The sequence below is a fragment of the Pygocentrus nattereri genome, chromosome 12 (genome assembly GCF_015220715.1).
Source record: "Pygocentrus nattereri isolate fPygNat1 chromosome 12, fPygNat1.pri, whole genome shotgun sequence".
NCBI classification, from domain to species: domain Eukaryota; kingdom Metazoa; phylum Chordata; class Actinopteri; order Characiformes; family Serrasalmidae; genus Pygocentrus; species Pygocentrus nattereri.
Window position 1 is genome coordinate 18,119,492 of NC_051222.1, and position 23,797 is coordinate 18,143,288.

Consider the following 23,797-nt stretch of genomic DNA (forward strand, 5'->3'; position numbering starts at 1 on the left):
TATGTGAAACTCACTTCCAATGCAAGATGTAATTTTTTTAAATTTCCAGTCACTGCAAAAAGGAGAAAACCCATATCTAACTGAGAATCACGCAATAGTTAAAATTATTTCAGTGTCATTTTATCGCTGTTTAGTGTGTCCACTATGCCTTTATTACATTCTTTTAAAGAAGACTTGCTTTCAGTTTCAGTTTGTGAAAGAAATCTGAAGGGATGTTTTTCACACATCCAAAGCTTAGTCTTAGAAGTTGGTTGCATTTCTGCTTCTTATGACTTAAATAATCCCAAACACATTCAGTCTGGACTCTGGAGAGGTCAGTCCACTGTTCTGAGAACAGAATATCCAGAAAACAAAGTCAAACACAGAAAATCTTAGCTTTTGAAATCCACACTCAAAAGTTGTGACTCATCACCCATTTGCAAGATTAAAGGGTGGGTTCTTTGCATGGGGAAAAGGTTTTTTATATTGATGGAGAATGTGTTGTATGTGGTTCTCTTTCCTCGTCTAATGCATGTGGATTATATTGTATCTAATATCTTCAGAAATATCTCCTGAAAAATTAATAACTGAGGTACATAGCGCAGAGTGGTCATTCATTTTTGCACAGTAGTTTACGTCCAAAAAAGTTTTAAGATTGTATATAGATGTAAAGTTCTACATCTATACACTTTTGTCTGGAGCCTCATATGGAGTCAATGATGTTTTATAGCCTACAGTGTTGCAGTTTACACAAAGATTGTCTACACTAGGGTTTAATTCAGCTGGAAGGCTTGCTATGACTGAGAAATTTGGGGTCTTTTGCAGGTATTCCATTAAGAGGCTAGGCTAAAGTTTCTTGTTTCTCCCAAACCACGGCTCAATACAATCACAAGGCCTGTATCACCCTGGTTTCAACTGGAACCATCTGCCAGAGCAGTAGCTCACAGACGCCATTGGAAGGGATATTGAATTCACCCCTGACTGCATATTGGATGGACTGGTTAGACACTATACGTTTTCTAATCAATAGACTCAAGTCAAGTGTTGCAGCTTTGTTATCTGATGCCATCATGCTTTCATGCTATGGCATTCCACATCCGCTTCCTTTTGAATGATCACTCACTATGACCGGTCTCTGTTTCTCACAGCAAAAGCCTTCTAGAGCCATTCTGGATTATTTTTGTTTTCCAAATGTATGAAGCAAATTGATATGTAACCAACTGTATGTACAACTGTGTATGCAGTTGTTAATGGTAGCCTTGTTTTAACTTATCATGAAAAGAGACACTCCCTCTTGGGCTTTTTATTCTCCAGCTGTACTTAAAATGACATTAATTGGCCTTTGGAAGCTGATATGTCCATCCTTGCTGCCACTGTAAACTGCAGGGAAGAAATTTATCTTTGGTCATTTTTTCATGGAGACCCAGACACTAAAAAGCATGAATGCAAAACATTTAGTCACAGCCCCTGATTCAGATTCACTCTTACTGATTCACTCTTACTGATTCACTCTTACTGATTCACTCTTGCTGATTCACTCTTACTGATTCACTCTTGCTGATTCACTCTTGCTGATTCTTGATGTTAGCCTTGGTCCTCAGTTTTATGCTACTGTTCAAAATTTTGCAATTCATTTGTCAATAATTGCTATTCAGTGTAGATTGCAATGTTATAAGCTAGATATCAAGATGCAAACGGATGGTTTTTTACAGTTCAAAGTATCCATGGAACAATGACATTGATATCTCTCAGACTGCCCCTTACAGACATTACATACAGATTCACATACATACTACCATGAACACCTATATTAGCAACCAGCTGGGATACTACAGCAGTGGCCTAGCTACACCTTAGTGATCACTTGGGATAACAGAGCAACAGCCTAGCAACACCTTAGCAACAATTAGAAAACCACAGCAATGGCCTAGCGGCCACCTGGAGTGACACAGTAACGGCTTAACAATGGCTATTTGATTTGAGCGAGATTTGGTCACCACATTTTGCATATGAGGCATTCTGGATATTTTATTTTTTTTTTGTGAGTTAATTCTGTGCAGCTTTCTAAACAATTATACAATTCATCAATCATCAATTATCATCAATCATCAAGTTTTTTCAGCTTCCTACTAATTCTTTAAAACATATATACAATTGTAGAAGTATATAATATTTGAATCATTATGGAATAATTTTATACTTGTACCTGCAGGAAAATTGGTTTTATATCATGCCAAATTTTTGAGTGGTCCTTGCAAACTTTGAATGGCATTGTAATCAGGCCGATGTTGCTGATTACTCTTAAACTGATTTTGACTTTATAATCAGTTCCTTAAGATTATCTGTCACTTCATTTTTTTTTTTTTTTTTTGAAAATACATTATGAAGTAATACATTATGAAGTAATGAAGTATTTCTGCAGCTCACTCTGGCCGACTGTTCTTGTGGCATTTTTATCATGGCCATTTTATCCATGCTAATCCCGTGGTTAATGCTATTAGCCATGGTGTTCACTATCTGGCCATTCAGAAGCATGCCGTGTTTTAGATACAGCTGCAGTCAGAACAAATAGGCTCAGATAAGTACATAAAGCGGCTGAAGTTGGACAGTAGATGAGACTCATTTGTTTAGCTCATTGTCAGTGTGGAGATGATTGATGAGTCAGAAATGAAGTCAACCAAACATGATCATTAATGTGTATTTATGAGTAGGAGGTTGTGTGAATGTAATTCAGTGTTAACCTGTTCACTTAATTGCTTGTTGGAAGAGGACGTGTCAAAAGGAAATTACTGTTCTTTTTATTTGTAAGTTTTTTTTCTTCAAAAATGTGTGTGGTGCCAAGGAGAATGTTGGGTGAAACAACAAAAAGCAGCTGATATTGCATCTCAAGTTGATAGAAATGGATATTAATCTGAGCTATATTGAAATATTTTCAAGCTGAGAGATTCATTTAAAAGCTTAAATGTTATTGTTTTATTTATAACAATATCAATACCTTTATCTTTTGTTCAAATAATTAACATTCAGTATTTCCTCATTCAAATAGGAAGATTCAGTAAAACACTTGTTCCTAATTAGGTCTCTGAACTCGCTTGAGGACTGCCAGGAGGGCCATTTCTAAACATTTGGGGGCCATAAGCAGCATCCATATTGAGGGCCCCCCATCTACTCCAGTTGTATTCTTTTACAAACATGTATAGATCAAATTATTTTAATCAGGACACATGAGATAATCTTTAGATTCTGCACTTTTTCTACAAATACAGAAACAAAAAAAGTACAATCATGAGCAAAACATGCGAAAAATAAAACATGCAAAGTGGCCTGTGCAAAAGTTCTGGCACATTTTAGATTCTATGTTTTTGCTTTTACAATCTGTTAAATTCAGCAAGTAAACAGAAACTGTGCACTACAATTTGCAAAAATGCCATATTGTTTTTTTTTTATTTCTTAAGGTGTGTAGAGGATATATTAATTTATTTTCACTTAGAAAAACAACAAAACATGTCAATTTGACCAGACTCTTTTTTTTTGTTTTCATACAACTGTACATACTTGGTGGGCCTCCAGTGGTTTGGAGGCGTAAAACAACTGCTTTTAGTGCTTAAAGCCAGAACTGAAAAAAGGCAAAGAAATGCAACTTAAAACGTAATAATTCTGAACTATTCCAGAACAGAAATGTTAGTCTGAAATCTCTGTTACCAGTTAGTAACATTTCTTTTTCATACTACTGGCTTCTTACATACATGATGTACAAATGATCACATTTCATTCATTTATCCTTTCATGTACACTGACCTGTCTCAACTAATACTGCCTTTGGACTTATTTTGATCACAACATGAGGCTGAGGCTGTTTGAAGTCTTTGAAACAGTTCAAAACTGCTGTTAAATCATTAAGAACAAAGTGTAAAGCTTACAGAGCTCTTTCTGAATGAATACACAGTCTGGTCTGTTTAGGTGATGTTGGTGAAGAACTTTATCTGTTAGTTTCATATCAGCAGGATTCGATCAGCTGTTGTAGGTAGCATACAAATCATGACAAGGTGGGTATACAGAGGGCATTTAAATGCTTCATTAATATTGTACTACTGGAGACATATGAGTAATGCAAGAAACACAATTCTTATGAGGTCAGTAACTGTAATTCAAACAGTAATGCAATACAGAACTTTGTTACAGGATAATCATGTTGCTGTAACATGTTAACTTGCACTGTCACCCCAACACTAGATATATACTAAGCAATTTACGGATTCACAGACGCAGGACAGTTCCATAGCCTCTGTGTGTGAACATGCCCTTATTAATATACACATGGCTGCCCTGTTATAGTTTTCCAAGCCTATTGTTTTATTATATTAGTCCTGCATATAGCCTGTGTAAAATAAACAGTTTACCATTTTTGTCATTTTCTTTGAAAATGAAAAAAGCAAAAGGGCTGGAAAGCAGGAAAATTTAAATTATTGGGAACTTATACAGATATATGGTAAATTTTTGGGCCCCGGTTCTGTTTTGTTTATTTTCTAAGTGAACACACTTCTGCACATTTTAGTACACTACTGTTAATTTCGTGCATTTAACATACTGGAAAAAACAAAAATGAAACAACATATGACCAGTGGTGGACAGTAACTAAGTAAACGTAATTAGGGTCTGTACTTAAGTAGTTTTTTCATGTATCTGTACAAAGTCTAATATCTGACTTTTTACTCCACCACATTTTGAGAAATCTGTCGTTTCTTTTGGTTTCTGTGTGTATAAAAATGTAACATGTCAAAACAAAAGAAGTGCAAAGCAAGAGCACCAATCAGGGCCCAGCGGTCACTTTGTTCTGAGCTTGTTTTGACCTGTTGGTCATACCGATCCAGTGCAACACACGGTTCAACGTCAGCGCAGCAGTGTAAAAATTTGGGAGCACATGCGTCACCTAAATGATGAACTAACCTAACTTTGTGTAAATAGACCACAATATAGAAATATGTCCACATGTGCAGTCGTGACTGGCATGTTTCCCTTTTTCTGAATTCATACAAACACTTTCATTTTATAGTAAATTAGTTTGGGCTGGTTTATGTTTATGAACAGACGCCTACAGATCAACATAGTAAAGGAGCTCATCTGTGATCCTGAGTTTAAAGACAGTTTTTATTCAACTTGTAATTAATTTATAAAGTAATCTGAAACTGAAACTTTGCTCGTGTGTAAAAGTGATTTCAGAGCCACTCGGTTCTCCCTGATGGAAACTGTTTACCTTCAGTGTTTTGTGCTTATGATAATTTTAATAGACGTCAGCGTCACTAATTAATGACGTTCTATTAAAAGACTGGTTTACCAAGAGAGACGCTGGAGGATTTTCACCTAAAATGAGTTCATGAAGCCAGTCTTGTTATAAAAATGATAACAGGACATCAGAGCCATAATTAATCTGAGGTCTAGAGTAAGAACTTCTACTTTTACTGGAGTAATATTTTACCTTGGGTGTCTCTACTTTAACTCAAGTACATGATTTGTGTATCACCTCTGCATATGGCCTTATATTTGATGTTTTTTCCCCAATATTAAACTAAGCATTTTGATCAAGTTAAAAGTAACATTACATTATGTTTTTGGGTTTATTACTTTATGGGATAATTATTGTATTATATATGTGACTAATATTATATAAAACATATAATATGACTGGGGGTGCTCATTTGCATTTGACTGCTCAAAGTGAATTGACTGATGTTTGCTAATATATGCTGGAGGTATTATGCAGAATATCTCTCATGTCATAACCAGCACTAATGCATTTCTAAACTTCAAATGCAGCACATTTGTCCAACAAGAGAGTCCATCAAAGAACGAGTTGTATGATTAACTTGTGAGTTAGTGTTAGATTCCTCTCAGAAAAGAGCGTTATAGATTTTAAAACTCTAGTTGGGAGATCAATTGCAGTCTTATCACTGGGGTATCGTCTTTCAGTCTGAGGCCTGCTCTCTCTCTCTCTCTCTCTCTCTCTCTCTCTCTCTCTCTCTCTCTCTCTCTCTCTCTCTCTCTGGCTGCTTGCTGGGACACTCTGTTCTGCTGCATTGGGTTGTGGGCTCCCCGCCAGCTGTTATGAACCACCATCACACACACACGCGCTCTGGACAGTCTGCACTGTCATCTTCTAAGTTCTCGTATGACCCCACACACTCGCACACACAAGCAAAAAACCAGACACGGCTGCACACGAGACCTGCAGCCGGCAATATCATTTTCCACCGTGCCACGCCAACCTTTACCGGGCTGTCGTTATACAGGTTCAGGAACACATGAGGTGAATGAGATGATTTGTTTTTCCTCTGCTGTTTTGCTGGCAAAAGCCTGCAGTGGATATGAATTGAATTAGACATTGGGCTGGTAGGAGATGAATCAAATCATTTCTGATGGGCTCTGCTGGCTGCTGTGGCGTAATAGCGTGTTCCTTCAAAAAATCTTTATTGTCTCGATGCAAAAGAGAGGAAAGAACATGGCGTAATGTCAAAAGATTTTGAAATGAAATGTCAAAACAGTAATACAGCGGTACCTCTGAACAACATGAGGTAATATATGAAAGGATCTCGCATTACAAACCAAAACATCAGAGAATAAGTGAATCATTTGTCTTTGCTTTGGTACAATCAGTTCTTTGTGGCTCACTGTGATGTTTTCAAGGTAAACACCACTGATTTTCTGATGTAAAATGCTCACTTCTAGAGAAACGTATTGTCACAGTGAAGGTCATAGGAGCCAGACGTCTGAATAGGGTTTTGATAGTTTTGAGAAGGTTTTAGCCTAAAATGTTTTTGCCTTCATAGTAGAGAGGTGCATGCAGGTTGTTGTAAGGCAATAGGATGACACTTTATTTTGAGTGGTCCTTTTTAAATGAAACAAACACTCAACAGGCTTTCAGTAACATGTGAAAAACATATGAGAGTTAAAATTAGGTTTTGGGTTGAGTTTAATGTTAGGGCTAGGATTAGGGCCAGGGTTAGGGTAGGTTTGGAGTAAGGCTGGGTAATATTAGGTTTTGCGTAATGGAAGTAACATATTAACAACACATCTACTTAATGTAAGTAATGTATCAACAGAACATCTACAAGATATTTACTTCAATGTATTCAGATACTGCACTGCTGTTGCTTTACTGATATGTTGTTGATGTGTTACTGATAATCTGTTGAGGGTTTATTAATCATCTACAAAGGACCATTTCAAATAAAGCGCTACCAGTAATAGTATATAAAATGACTGTATTTGCACATCACAACCTCTGGTTCCTATCAGCACCACTGTAATTAAATCTACAAGCTGTTAAAATTCTCTATGTTACATTTCACATTAAACCACTATGAAAGACACTGTTTACATCTCAACAATTGAATTACACACACATTTTTTTAATCAGTTCCCCTTTAACCAACTGAGATACAATAGGATTCATTTGAAGGGTTTTGTTTATTTTTCATGTTATGCATTTCTTAGAGTGGCCTTTATACATACAAGAAATCTTCTTCTTTCGGGTGCTCCCTTTAGGGGTCGCCACAGCGGATCATCTGCCTCCATCTTGCCCTATCCACTGCCTCCTCTACTTTCACACCAACCATCTCCATGTCCACCTTCACTACATCCATAAACCTTCTCTGAGGTCTACCTCTTCTCCTTCTACCTGGCAGCTCCATCTCCAACATTCTTTGCCCAATATATCCACTATTCCTCCTAAACACATGTCCAAACCATCTCAACCTGGCCTCTCTGGCTTTATCTCCAAACTGCTCCACCTTCACTGTCCCTCTGATCTGCTCATTTCTAATCTTGTCCAGCCTTGTCACTCCCAACGAAAATCTCAGCATCTTCATCTCCGCCACCTCCAGCTCAGCCTCCTGTCTTTTAGACAGAGCCACAGTCTCCAAACCATACATCATAGCAGGACGCACTGCTGTCTTGTAAACCTTCCCTTTCACTCTTGCTGCTATCCTTCTGTCACACATCAGCCCTGACACCCGTCTCCAACCACTCCATCCTGCCTGCACCCTCTTCTTCACCGCTTTTCTACACTGTCCATTGCTCTGGATGGTTGACCCAAGATATTTGAAGTCATCCACCTTTACGACCTCTACTCCTTGCATCTTCACCTTTCCACCTGCCTCCCTCTCATTTACACACATGTATTCCGTCTTGTCTCTACTGACCTTCATTCCTCTCCTCTCCAGTGCAAACCTCCACCTCTCCAGATTCTCTTCCATCTGCTATTTACTCTCACCACAGATTACAGTGTCATCTGCAAACATCATGGTCCATGGAGCCTCCTGCCTGACCTCATCTGTCAACCTGTCCATCACCATAGCAAACAAGAAGAGGCTCAAAGCTGATCCCTGATGTAACCCTACCTTCACCTTGAAACCATTTGTCACTCCAACTTCACACCTCACCACTGTCTCACTATCCTCATACATGTCCTGCACCACCCTAACATACTTTTCAGCTACACCTGACTTCCTCATACAGTACCACAGTTCCTCTCTTGGCACCCTATCATATGCCTTCTCTAGATCCACAAAGACACAATGTAGCTCCTTCTGACCTTCTCTGTACTTCTCTACCAACACTCTCAACGCAAAAACTGCATATGTGGTACTCTTTCTGGGCATGAAACCAAACTGCTGCTCACTGATCTGAACCTCTCGCCTTAGCCTTGCTTCAACAACTCTTTCCCATACCTTCATGGTGTGGCTCATCAACTTTATACCTCTGTAGTTACTGCAGCTCTGCACATCACCCTTGTTCTTAAAAATGGGGACCAGTACACTGCATCTCCACTCATCAGGCATCCTCTCACTCTCCAGGATTTTGTTAAACAACCTGGTTAAAAAATCCACTGCCTTCTCTCCTAAACATCTCCATACCTCCACAGGTATGTCATCTGGACCAACTGCCTTTCCATTCTTCATCCTTTTTAAAGCTGCCCTCACTTCCACCTTACTAATTCTCTGCACTTCCTGATCCACTATCTCTCCCCCCGTTGTCCTCCTCTCTCTCTCGTTTTCCTCATTCATGCAAGAAATGCCAATCTTATATTGTGATTAGTACCATCTTTATTAGTGAAATGCTGTTAGCCTTTTCTAACACTTGTGCTATCCAAAATTACAGATGAATATACAGCACTTTGCAGTGAAACTCTTTAATTATGGAATACAACAAAGTGTGTGTGTTAGATTATAAGCGAACTGTAAACAGACTTCCCTTCACACACTTTTTTGTTATTTTGCTTTTTGTTCTTGGATGCCGTTGTGTATGCAGTGGTTTTCAGAATCTGAATGTACTCACATATATGAAGAATTTGTCATGGTGGTATTAGTGTATGCGTAAATGGACAATACAGAATTAAATGATACAAATACAAATAAATACACAGAAATGTAATAAGATTTAACACTTGGTCAAAACTCTAATACAACCTAATAATGTAATAATTTGCCCAATAATGTAATACAAGGTCTTAACTGATAAGGTAATAATTTTTTTATTCATATTTTTATTGGGAATGTAGGACATTTTCATGTTTATTATACCTAATACATTATTATGTTTTATTGCATTTTTGATCAAGTTAAGCATGACATTATATTATGTTTTGGGGTTTATTACATTATGGGATAATTATTGTATTATATATGTGACTAATGTTCATTTAGAAAATCAAAAGGTATAATATGACTGCGGGTGTTCGTTTACATTTGACTGCTCAAAGTGAATTCACTGATGTTTGCTAATTAATGCTGGAGGTATTATGCACTTGAAAATGCAGAATGTCCAAACACTGCCCCTCATGTCACAACAGCACTGATCCACAATGGATTTCACAAAATATAAAAATCCAAGTAAAGCATCACTGTTACACTCCATTTCTGTTGTTATTCATTATCATCACGTGATTTGAGAATGCAAGATACCCTTTACTTTGTCTCAAAGTTTCATGATGAACAGGCAGAACAGAGAAATAATGATAATAATCCAAAAATACTTGATTACTTATTCCATTAATTTCCATTCAAAGCTAAGAATGTATTTTCTTTCTCCTATAAATTCACCATTTTGGAAATTTCAGGTTTTGCTCAGACAGTGACAATATGACTATAGAACTGCCAAGTAGAAAACATGCTATATCTATTTTTACACTGCTGTGAGAAAACAAACTGAGGACTTTAACACTTGTGCGGTGTCCTTCAGAATAATTGACACCCTTGGTATAGTGTTGAGGGTAGCACTGCAGCCCATGTGGTTGCTAGGCTGTGCTAGCCTGCTATGATATACAGGGGGAGCTTAAGGTGTTGCTGAACCGTCGCTAATCTATTTCAGGTGGTTGCCAATATGTTAATAAGCCATGGCTGTGTTATACAAGGTAGTTGCTAAGGTGTTGCAAGGCCATTACCATGTTATTCCAGATGATTGCTAGTGTGCTTCCAGGCTATTGCTATTTTATTCCATGGAGTAGGATGTTGTTATGGAACCCCAAGAAGCTGGTAAGGTGTTGCTAGACCATTGTTACTATGGTATCCCAGGTAGTTGCTAAGGTGCTGTTAGGTCATTGCTATAGTATTCTTAGTGGTTGCAAAAGTGTTGCTAGGTCATTGCTATAGTGTCCCATGTGGTTCCTAAGATGTTGCTAGGTCATTGCTGTGGTGTCCTTGGTGATTGCTAAAGTGTTGCTAGGACATTGCAGTGGTGTTATGGTGTGGTTGCTAAGGTAATGTCTATAACCTTATAAGTGCTTGGTCCCAAAGCGCAAGCACACTATTCCCAAATGGCCTCTGCTCTGGAAAGTAGTGGGATGTGAAAACTGTGATACAAGGAAATGGTACCCAAAAAGGTAGAATAACAAAATAACTTATTTATCATTATTTGAAATGTTCATTTTATTTTTTTCTTTGAACAATTTAATTTTCTTTCATATTTTCCTATAAACGAAAGTATCAGCATAACAATAACCTGCTTAACAAATTTTTAAAAGCTTTCTTTTGCATATTATAATTCTAGGTAATACTGTATCTAAGCATGATCAGCCAACAATGTAAACCATTCATCTGCATGATAGCAACCAAGAACCGTGGTGTGAATTGTGCTACTGTACAATTTGGTTACAGCTGTTTCCTGTTACAAAATAAACTGCAGGATCCAGTGATCCACTTGTCCGCTGATGTGAGCTGGACTATCACATCTGCTCCTGTTCGGTAATGAGAAGCAGAATGATAAACAACAAATACCATGCTGTCACTTTCTGATCAGCAGTTGCCTGATGTATGAGGCCAGAGGGTTACACAATATTCATAAAATATTCATGTATTCATAAAACTGAACATTGTGCTGTTAAATGAGAAAATCGTGTCTCTCTGCTGGCTGAGCGAGGATACAACAGTCTTATAAAAGTGGTTATATATTTGCCCACCTTCCGCTGTGCATCAGAACTACAGTTGGGCCTGCTGGCTCCTTGGGTTTACAGTACTGCTGTATGTTTTTACTGTCCCTTTTTATTGTCTTACAATGGGACAAGGCCAATTACTGTGATCAAATTAGATAAAACCTGAGTGGACCAGGATTCAGTTTCTCCAAATAACTCCAAATAACAAGCTTTTTACTTGAAGCTTGTGAGATATGTTAGCAAATCTTTTACCCTTTTCAGTTACACATTGGTTTGATTGGTTGATTCCTTTGTCAGTTTGTACAACCCCAATTCCAATGAAGTTGGGATGTTGTGTAAAACATAAATAAAAACAGAATATGATGATGTGCAAATCCTTTTCAACCTATATTCAATTGAATACACTACAAAGACAAGATATTTAATGTTCAAATGGATAAACTTTATTGTTTTTTGCAAATATTCACTCATTTTGAATTTGATGCCTGCAACACGTTCCAAAGAAGTTGGGACACTGGCAACAAAAGACTGGAAAAGTCTCAAAAAACACCTGTTTGGAACATTCCACAGGTGAACAGGTTAATTAGAAACAGGTGAGCGTCATGATTGGGTATAAAGTGAGCATCCCTGAAAGGGAGCATCCACTTTGTGAACAACTGCGTGAGCAAATTGTCCAACAGTTTAAGAACAACGTTTCTCAACGTGCAATTGCAAGGAATTTAGGGATTTGATCATCTACAGTCCATAAAGAATCTGGAGAAATCTCTGCAAGGCAGAAAACCAACATTGAATGCCGTGACCTTCGATCCCTCAGGTGGCACTGCATTAAAAACCGACATCATTCTGTAACTGATATGACCACATGGGCTCAGGAACACTTCAGAAAACCATTGTCAGTGAACTCAGTTCGTCGCTCCATCTACAAGTGCAAGATAAAACTCTGCCATGCAAAGCGAAAATCATATATCAACAACACCCAGAAACGCCGCCGGCTTCTCTGGGCCCGCGCTCATCTGAGATGGACTGACGCAAACTGGAAAAGTGTCCTGTGGTCTGACGAGTCCACATTTCAAATTGTTTTTGGAAATCATGGACGTCGTGTTCTCCAGGCCAAAGAGGAAAAGGACTGTCTGGATTGCTATCAGTGCAAAGTTCAGAAGCCAGCATCTCTGATGGTGTGGGGGTGTGTTACTGTCCATGGCATGGGTAACTTGCACATCTGTGAAGGCATCATTAATGCTGAAAGGTACATACAGGTTTTGGAGCAACATATGCTGCCATCCAAGCAACGTCTTTTTCAGGGACATCCTGCTTATTTCAGCAAGACAATGCCAAGCCACATTCTGCACGTGTTACAACAGCGTGGCTTCTTAGTAAAAGAGTGCGGGTACTAGACTGGCCTGCCTGCAGTCCAGACCTGTCTCCAATTGAAAATCTGTGGCACATTATGAAGCGCAGAATACGACAACGGAGACCCCGGACTGTTGATCAACTGAAGTTGTACATCAAGCAAGAATGGGAAAGAATTCCACCTACAAAGCTTCAACAATTAGTGTCCTCAGTTCCCAAACGCGTATTGAGTGCTGTTAAAAGGAAAGGTGATGTAACACAGTGGTAAACATGACCCTGTCCCAACTTCTTTGGAACGTGTTGCAGGCATCAAATTCAAAATGAGTGAATATTCGCAAAAAACAATATAGTTTGTCCGTTTGAACATTAAATATCTTGTCTTTGTAGTGTATTCAATTGAATATAGGCTGAAAAGGATTTGCAAATCATCGTATTCTGTTTTTATTTATGTTTTACACAACATCCCAACTTCATTGGAATTGGGGTTGTAATTATGCTGTTAGGTAATCTAATGTGTTAGATCTTCAATTGAACTCCTGAAGTCCTGATCAATAGGAGAGAGTGCACTAAGCTATATCTATCTATCTATAACCATAGAGAAAAACAATTCCTGATTGGCCAAATTTTCCACAGTGCACTTTTGCTTCTATACAAAATTTATGAAACAAGAGTAGTTCTATAATACTTGCAACGTTTAAATACAAGCACAATTCTGCTGAATAAAGATGACCTAAATTACAAACATGCATTTTAGTTCATTTTTCAGTTATTTGATGTACTATGATGTGATATGAACTATAGAAGACTTCGGATGCCAAACTGGCTGATTGACTACATTTTAATTGATATGGTCATAGTGAACCAGATATTTACTTGACTAAGTTCTCTGCCTTTTGCTGCATCTGAATGTCTCTAAAATGTTCATGCTTGCGATTGAGGACCCTTTGGTTCTCCCTTTGCTCTCTCTGTGAGACAGAATGTTCCAGAGAGAAGCCTCCCTAGTTGCATAAATCCAGTTGCTTTAGCCATTACGTTAAGAGCCTGAGCATCTTGTCTTGTCAAGAGTCTAGCCCATACCAAACATATAAAAAGCGAAGCATGTTAGAGTCGGAATGTTCACTTCTAAGAGTGAAGATGTTTAATTTATGACTCCCTCTAGGTCGGGGCAAAAGGTCTGGGAATACATGTGGTGTTTTTCGCTGCTCAGCCAAGAGTGATGGAGTTGAGGGCTTTAGCTGCTCTACAAGTTCAAACTCTGGCTGTGCGATGGGCAAAAGGGCTAAAACTGACAGCGGACCCTGATTGAGAGAAGTGATGGGACTTGTGATGCAGCCAAGAAGTGAGCTTCGAGCTGCATGAGCTGCATGAGCTGCGGTGATGTCTTTGGCCATGCCGTGTGGCCCTTCTAATTCCAGTTAAATCATTCATAGCAGCTGTGAAATAAAAGTTCTTCAAGTGAAAATAAATAAATAACGTTAAAGGCATCCAATGGTCAAATGCTTACATTATGGAATGCCTGGCTGCTTTTGGTGCACCTAAATGTCTCCCAGCTAACATCCAGCCGCCTGCATGCTTGACGTCCACGTGGCGAGCTATATGTGTCCTCTTGAAGAGCGGAGACCCTCTCTGCAAATGAATAATGCAAGGCAACTTAATGTAAATGCTAAGCTAAAAAGGAACAACAGCTCTGAAAGGTCACAGCGTGTAGCAGGTGAACTGAGCAAATGCCAAACTCAGAGACCCAAACAGTCCTCAGAGAGTCTCGCTGCTCCCAGCAGCTTCCGAATCACTGCTCCCTGCACTGGAGAACCTGGACACAGTTACGCACTCTTACAGGGGACTTTTCTGTCTGTCTGTCTTTCTTTCCTCTTGTTCTTTCCATTCTTTCTTCCTTTCTTTCTCTTCTTTTTACTTTCCTTTCCTTCCTTTCTCTTCTGCCCTCTCAACTATTCTTTTCTTATTTGTTCTCTCCTTCCTTTCATCTCTTCTTTTGTGCTTCTTCTTCCATTCTTCTTTTCCTTCGCTTTCTTATTTGTTGTCCTTCCTTCATTTCTTCCTTCCATTTTCTTTCTTTCTTTCTTTCTTTCTTTCTTTCTTTCCACTCTTTCATCCTTTCTTTCTCCTCTTCCTATCGCATACTTCTCTTCGTTCCTTCTTTCCTTCCTCTTTGGCCCTTTCTCAGTTTTTCTGTGTCATTTGTTCATAACTTCCTTTCCTCTGCTCTTTCTTTCCCCTACTTCCATCTTTCCCTTTTCGTCTTTTTCTTTTTTTATCTTCCTTCCTTTCTTCTTTGCTATTTTGTTACATTTGGATGGCTGAGGAACATCATTTTAGGACAGCACTTTTGCCTGGCACTTCCTTCAGGAAAGTCTAATTAAAGTCTTTTTAAATTGCTCAGATGTGAACAATCAGAGAGGTTGTGTGTGAAATGCACTGTTCCACAGAAAGAGTCAGAATCTCTGTCTGACATTGCAAAGAACCCTGAGTCTGTAAGTTTCCCTACAATGTCCCTAGAATTGGTTCAATAAAAGAGGTTAAGGGTTCTTGCCTTGGGCATAAACTTTATAAAGGCTCTTCACACTCACACCTCTGTCTCCTGTTAAGGTGGCGTTCTGTAGCATTGCTCCAAAGACACCTTTAGTTTTAACAGTGAGAAAATCAAGTAAATGACTTGCATGTCTTCACTCATCACTCTGTGACAGTAGTCACAGTCTTGTGCACTGTGAGAGTCCTGTATCTCCATGTCACTGTACACTACTTATTGCTGGCTGTTATGGGACAGCAGGTTTACACTGTACTCTGTTGTGTTTGGATGTCATTGCATAGTGGCAGACTCCCAAAATAGTGCACTGTGCAGTGATTGGGCAGAGTTTTACTCTATTTTAATGAACCCTGCACTCTTCCACTTCCCTCCTCCCAAAAAGCTTTTGGCAAATGCGCCGCGACCCGTCTTGCCTTGACTCTGTAACTGAAGTGCATTTGTGACTGCCGCCATTCTTCTGCTTCACTGTATGGACTTGAGGGGAAATGTCAATTAGCTTGATTTTTATTCAGAATGTCTTTTAATGCGATGCGATGGAGAAGGGTCCAAAGCTCTTTGTGTGGTGATAAATGGGTTTGGCTTGGGCCTCAGGTGGTGATCTAGTGGAGGGGAAGAGAGGGGTTAACAGGCCTTGCCTGAGGCTTTACATTGTCTATCACTTTCTTTCTCTGTCTCTCTCTCTCTTACTTTCAAGCTGTGGTAGCAGACATTCACTCGTGCATGGAGGACATTCTGCCAAAACATTTCTCTAACTCACTGTGCAGCCTGAAATACACTCGCATTCAGCCAAATGCTCTGATTCTCATGATGCCCTGCATTATTACTGTAGATGTGTTGATGTATAAAATTTCCTAGGAAGCAGAAACATGAACAGTGGAGATCTTCCATGCACTCAAATATCCTTAATTTAGGGTTCTAAATGGGTCTTAGCTTGGACTTGCAGTTCTAGGAGAAATCTATAAGTGGTAGGTGGAGTTTCTTCAAACTTCAAAAGGTCACTTCACGCTCACACATCAATTACAATTCAGAACAGGCCATAATTTCTGCTTTTTTATTTAGAACATAGCAGAAAAGTCACATGCTGACCTGAAAAATCTGGGAAGGTTTCCTACAACCATAAAGTTCCCACTACCTGGCACATAATCACACAGCAAACACATAAACACATCTTAAACTTACAACCAACAATAACTGTCCCAAACAACAACAGTCCCTTTATACTGAGGGTGCACGCCTCCCCTGAGCCTCTTGCTATGGCCCTTTTGTATGCACACTTGCAAGCTCTAAAGGCAGTGCACAGAAAACTGTACTACAATATGAACAACTAAATGTTGTATTTAAGAGTTTGGAATGGAATCATGCCTGAAAATGTCTTTTATATAGAAATATTTCTCATTTTAACTGAACAGCTGTAGCCAAAAGTGAGAGTTCACCAGCAAGAATGTTGCTTAGCTCTTCTCCCGTTGGAGGCTTGACTTTTCTGCTTAAGTTATCTGGCTAAACTGAGGAAATCCTGACACTTACAAGCTCACAAATAACCCAGGTTTCTTGAATGCTAAGAGCATTTAGCATTCCTCTGTACTATACTATAAATAAAATGAAGGGTTGTATGGGTTGGATCCATTTTTAAATGGGCTCTGAAATATTGATACTTCACTCATTCCACATAGACAGAGAAGTTCTGTATCTTTCCTAATATACTACCATTTATATTCTGTTATAGGATTTTGCCCATTTGTTATTATAATTATTTTGTTTTTTGTTTCTCCTTTTGCCATTTTAAAGAGATTTGCTTTGCATGCCTTTAAATTGGCATTTGTGGTTTATGAGGTTTTGCTTTGTTTTGCTGATGTTGTATACTGCACTGCTATGTGCAAGCTGTTCACTTGAAAGAAAAAATAGCACACAATTACTGAGCACAGCCGTTTATCCGCAAGATGATCTCAAATGATCAAATTAATTATTAATTATTTGTGGAGAGACGTAATCCCATCAGCGCAAAGGATTGGCCCTTTATCTTATGCATTTGTTTGACCCAAAACAGTCCATATTTCTTTTCATTTTTGTGTATGTAATGTAAATTTAGTTTGCTGAATAATGGCAGAAGCTCAAAGTCTCATTGCATGAAATGATTTGATCATCGCAGCATGATGGCGTGATTTTTCTGACCATTTGTGCTCACAGTGTTAGAGATACTACTAGCTTTTGTGTTTTTGTTTTATTTTGACAGCATCAGAATTTATATCCATATGTCAACAATGAGTGAATAAATAAATAAGTAAGTAAATAAATAAATAAAGCCTTTCAAGTTGCTGTGGCCTTTGTTTATATATATATATATATATATATATATATATATATATACACACGCACGCACGCACGCGCACGCACACACACACACACACACACACACACACACACATATATATATATATATATATATATATATATATATATAACTATTATAGTAATAACTATTATTATTATTATTATTATTGTTATTATTAAATATTTTTCACAGCCATCCGTCAGAAAGGCGTTATCATTTAGTCATTCATCCTGCTTGACATGTATGGTCTACACTGCATGTTAAATATTTCAGCTGGAATGATGCAACAAGACTTCAGCCAGTGCCACTTCCTTTCATTTCTCCTTCCAGATAAGAACAAGGAAGAAACACTAATGTGTCTGTCCGGCTATAATGGAGCCGGTGATCCAGCAAAGTAAAAGTGAAGAGCTGTGAACTTTTTACATTTGTTGAGGCCCTGTTTTGCTGGAAAGGGGGGTAATTTCAGTCAGTGGAGAGCTTTTCAGCTCTCTGGGGAAAAGCAATAGCCTGCTCTAGATATTGATGGGCTGCCTTCAAATCTGAAAGTAAGATCGATGGCTGTCTTTTGCTTCCTGACCACAGAATATATCAGTAGTAGTGTGGCCATAATGGTGTCTGAGTGTTATGAGTGGTGTTTATCTCCTGAAAGAATCTTGCATGTGCGTCTATCTCTTGTGTAGGCTTATCACATCATAAAAACAGGTATGCGTAAGACTTTCATAACGCATCACTGTCATATCGTAATTGCCCAGCTTTGTCCTTTTGCTTGCATTCAAAATGTTTTTGCAGTGTTTTATGTAAACTTTTATCTTCATCACTGAAATGAATGAAATACACTGCAGTTTCTCCCTCCATTGTAGTTACATTTTAGAAGTGATTCACGTCTTATTGCATTATATTTTATTGCAGTCAAAACGCTTTGAGCAGTGTGAGGATACTAACAGTAATAGCTAGTAATGTCTTGCTGCATCAGTCATTGTGGGGCATCATATTTTAAAACTTGATGCACTGGCATGATCTGTCGTTTCTAGTTCCACAGAACTGCACCATCAAAGATAAGCAAAATCCCGAAGCCCTGTTCTCACAGATCTGTTATCACTCTGTCAGCCGCTACAAAAAATAAATAAGTAAATAAATCCCCCCCTCCCAAACAACTGGCTTTCTTCTCTATCCAACAGGGTGGCTATAAATGGGAATGGTTTTTGAGGAACATGCCCATTCCCAGTTCCTGCTTTGAAAGCATGTTGTTTAGCAGCATCAAAGTGTTTTTCCTGTTTTTCCATCCACAGCCCAACCAACCAACCAACCTCCCCGGACGCCACTCCCTCAAATCCTCTTATTGCCGCAAATTGTGTGGATTTGTTTTCGCTCTGATGAGAGGGATTACGAGATAAAGGCGGAGGGCCTTCCACTCATTGAGTCCTGCCATGACAAACTGGCCTCAGCAGAAACCCATAACACAATGTTGTGGACAAAAATCAAATGTACATAATTTCCCCACTGCTAAATGTAGTCAATCAGCCAAGACATGTTTGGGTCTGAAGTTTGCTTCTTTAGTTTTTGTATTGGAAATGTAGCTAACATGTAATGGACACTCCTATGATGGCTTCATGAAAACTGTATTTCTAAACTTTGCCTGAAAACATCAAATCGTCAAGGAATCTCAAACAAATGTACTTATGTGGTTCCTAAACCTGCATGGCACACTGTTATCTATAAAAATGTCAAATGTACATTACTAAAACAGTAGCAGTAGCCATGAAGCCAGAATTGTGCAAGTACTTTTGCCCATTTTTATAAATAGCATACCATACAGTGTCAGAAACCTTTTGAGGTTAATTAATCTGATGATTAATGATCTGAGGCAAATATGTGTTGATTTTGGCATGGAGTTTTCCTACCGCTTACCTGCTAGAAGCTTTCGTTATTTGTTAGATGCATTAGCCTCGTAGCTCCACTGCAAAAGTTCTGAAGCAAATGTGGGACGCTAGATGTGTTTTGGCCTTTTAACTACGCTTGGTGTAAGGCAGGGTCAGCAACCCATGTGTTAAGAAGAGCCATTTTCTCCTTTCAACAAACATTAAATAGTCTTTCAATTTTACCAACATGTCTCAACAGTGTTAAAATAGGCTAAAATTATCACTTAAATGAAAATGCAGATTTACTTTGCTTTCAGCTTTAGCTCAGCTTCTTTTCTTGCATCTCTGGCAGGAAACATTTTTGCAAAAGTAGAATAGTTTTTTGTCTGAAAGTTCTGAGGCACCAGAACTGTTGCACCATTAAAGGTGGAACGGGAAATTCAAACATGAAGCTGGTGAATGAGAAACTGACTTCAGTCTTGCAAATGTTTAGCATTTGACAGTTTCTCGTTGCAAATTAATTGTATCAGGATACAAGCTCAGTACTTAGAAGTGCAAAAGTAGTTGTAGCTGCTACAGGATTATGAAATGTAGCTAATAACTACAAATAGTGATCATTTTCACTACAATTTTGCTAAAGGATTCAGTCAATCCATGCAAAATTTGAACCACACAATGCGGTTGTTAACTGGGCTGGTGGTGATTGTGCAATCTTGACTGAGCCGCAGACAGTTAGAACAAACAGGCACATGCTGTTCATCCCTTACTAGCAGGCTTAACTCAGGGGTCGGAAACCCAAATTTTAGGAAGAGCCATTTTATCCTCTCACCTTGGGAGCCACAAAATGTTTTGTCCTTTATACCATCTTGACTGTACATGTGTTTCAGTATGTGCTAATGTACTAGAATAGGCTAAAAAATATATTATACTATATATGAAAATGCAGACTTTCTTTGTTCTGCTTTAAAGTTTGGGTCAGCTATAGCTGCTTCTCCCACATCTCAGTCAGGAAACTTTCCCACAAAATAGCTAGAGTTTCTTGTTAAATGTCTCTCAACATTTTACTTTTTATGAGGCAGAACTCAGCTTCCCATTCACCAGCTTCATGTTCAAATTTTCCCATTCTATCTTAAATGGTGCCTGAGGCACCAGAATGTACTGCTGCACCATTTAAGGTGGAACGTGCTAATTTGACTGAGAAGCTGGCGAATGAGAAGCTGAGTTCCGCTTTGTAACTTGTTTGTGTTTGACAGTTTCTCATTGCAGATTAAATGAATCAGGAAACCACCTGAGTACTTAAATCTCTCTCTTTGCCTCTTTGTTAGCTACTAGCTAAGCAAGACTGTTATTATCTGCATTGCTGTGTGTCCAGCAGTCTGCACATTAAGCGCCTTCAGCGTTAAAGGTTGGTGAATTAGCAGTTCTACATTCACCACAACATTTCAGATCATTTATTTTATCTGTGTTAGAACTGTGTGTTAAAAGGATCAGCACCGTTTTATTTTACAGTAAAGGAGGATTATGTCATTCTACCCAAAAGTCTAGTTCTGCTGTTGGATATTATGCCTTTGGTTGTATAAGTTTGATTGTTGGTTGCACTAAACTTACTTTTGGGTGATCTTTTTGTATATTTACAGCTTTTCAACTGTTTCTTTCTGGCACATTATTAAATGCAGTGTGTTGTTCACACTGTCACTTGGGCCTGTTTGGTGTGTCAGGTGGAGATTCACAAACCATCTGACATTAGCGCTTTGAAAGTAGCTAAAAAGTAGTGCACTACTTTTCAAAAAGTAGCTAAAAAGTGGCCACTACTTTTTCTGGAAAAATAGCTAAATTGTAGTAGCTAAGTACAAATTTTTCAGTAGCTAGCCCAACCCTGCCCTGGCTGTTAGATAGGTCAGATTGTTGTCATTGCTATGGTGACCAGTAGTCTGTGCGCCAAACTTCAGGGTTAAAGGGTGAATTAGCAGTTATACATTAACTCCAACATTAAAGACCATTTATTGATGCGTTAACTGTGTTAGAATGTTGCGTCAGAATGAGCAGCAGAGCTTTATTTTACTTTTACCCAAAAATCCAATTCTGCTGTGCAGCCATAACAGGACTGTAAAAGAGCCGCATGCAGCTCCGGAGCCGCATTTAGCTGACCCCTGGTGTAAGGGGACCAGCTACATTTGGTGCTAGGAGTCCCAGTCCCCGATGTGTCATATTACCCAGTGGAGGTAGGGGATAATGGGTTTGGTTGCCACAGTTTTTGCTCACTGCTGTATATCTGAGGCATGCCATGCATTTTGAGAACCTAACTTGCAGCAAACAAAAGCTGTGCACCTTAGCTTTCGATATCAGATCATATTTTCTGGGGTACTGACGAAATTCATGTTATGCACTTGTGCCAGCCAACCCCAACTTTGGCTTGGTTGGTACATGGTAGATGGATGATTGGCACATAAAAATATTTCAAAGAAGAGTTTTAAATTTACTCAAAAAAAAAATAATTAAAGTTGGTGAAGATGACAGGCATGTTTTTGTTATATTTTTGTGAGAGTTCCCCCTACTGACCTGGAACACTGTGCAAATCAACCGCTATGCCAACCAACGCCGATGTCCCCTACAGTATGCATATATCACAGAAAACACCTCCACCCACTGTTCCTTCAGCCTCAGTGTGAGTTCTTGTCAAACTAATCCCATGAAATAATTTTGTGTGATCATGCTTGGAGCGTTCCATGTCTTTTAATAGCGTGCCGTGCTAGAACACACACTGCCTGTGCACTGTAATGCTGAGAGCACACACTGAGACTGTGCATCAGGCCTTCTACCTTAGTATCTAATTACCTAATTGGATCATGCGCACTCTTTCTGCAGCATGCACATTCTAATTCTACTGGATTCATAATTTAACAGACACGTTCAAATATGCCTGTATCTGCATAACTTCCACATCCATGCCAGTAATGAACTGCAGTGTATTTTTGTATGGTAATTTATAGACCACACTGGTGCATTCTAATGTTCTGCTTTGTTATCTCATTACTAAATTGCATCAGGCACAGCATAACTGCTTCATGAACAGCATCTACTTATATGCTAATGTGTATTTTACATATTATGCATAACACTGAAGCCCAGTTCCAGCTTGTGCCTGCTACTTTGAGATCTGACTGGGCCTGAGTGGTACTGCCAAATTTAAAGCTTGAACCAGAGAAGAACAGAGATGGACAGCTTTTTGGTGCTTAAGTGTCTGATTTGATTTGAAAAAACATCATGCTGAGATAAAATGGTATTTTATACATCTACAAAATCTTATTTTATAGCTTTGTAGCTATAACACTACTGTAAATTTAATGAAAGAGAAATACAGGGTTTGTTTTCAGGCCAGTTGACCTTGCATATATTCATCTTACGTTAGTAAAGTACACCTTGACTAAAGATGTCCTGGCCACTTTAGTGGACCAACCTCTGAATTTTAAATGGTCATTTATGGCTTTACGGAGTTACTCACACAAAGGGCACACACCATGTTTTAGTGTTTTTTTCTTCTAAATCAGTAACATTAATTCTTTCAATCTGAACAAAAACAGCTTACTGTAATGCGGCGGAGCGATGATGAGGCTGACACATATGCTGAGAGAAGCGAGATTTATTAGGGGTAAATCCATAATCAGGGTCAAGGAGCCAACATGGAGAGATGGAGGGACAGACATAACAAAAAGGAATACAGACTACACAGAAACAGAGACCAGGAAAAAAACGAACACCAAACAGTCCAATACAAAGACCAAACAAAACAAAAGTACATGGAGGACTGGGAGGGGCCACTCGTGACACACAATGCGGCTTTAATTGGGCTAATTTAGCAATTAGGTAGTTGCTATAGTGTTGCTATGAGGTTGCTATTACAACTTGTCATTGCTTAGCGGTTGCTAATGTATTGCTACACTGTTGCTATGATTTCCCAGGTGATGCTAAGGTCTCGGTGGTACTATGGTATCTATTCCGGTGGCTAATATGTGTGTGTGTGTGTGTGTGTGTGTGTACGTGCGTGCGTGCGTGTGTATGTATATAAATATATATATATATGTGTGTGTGTGTGTGTGCGTGTGCGTGTGTGTGTGTATGTATATAAATATATATATATATATATATATATATATATATGTGGGTGTGTGTGTGTGCGTGCGTGCGTGTGTGTGTGCGTGTGCGTGTGTGTGTGTATGTATATAAATATATATATATATATATATATGTGGGTGTGTGTGTGTGCGTGCGTGCGTGTGTGTGTGCGTGTGCGTGTGTGTGTGTATGTATATAAA

General features: G+C 38.7%; 1 protein-coding gene across 2 annotated transcripts in view; it reads left to right on the forward strand.

The window, feature by feature from the left end:
• The window catches only part of LOC108434746 (FERM and PDZ domain-containing protein 4), a 93,690-nt gene that overhangs the window by 11,004 nt on the left and 58,889 nt on the right, over positions 1 to 23,797 (forward strand). The window lies entirely within an intron of this gene.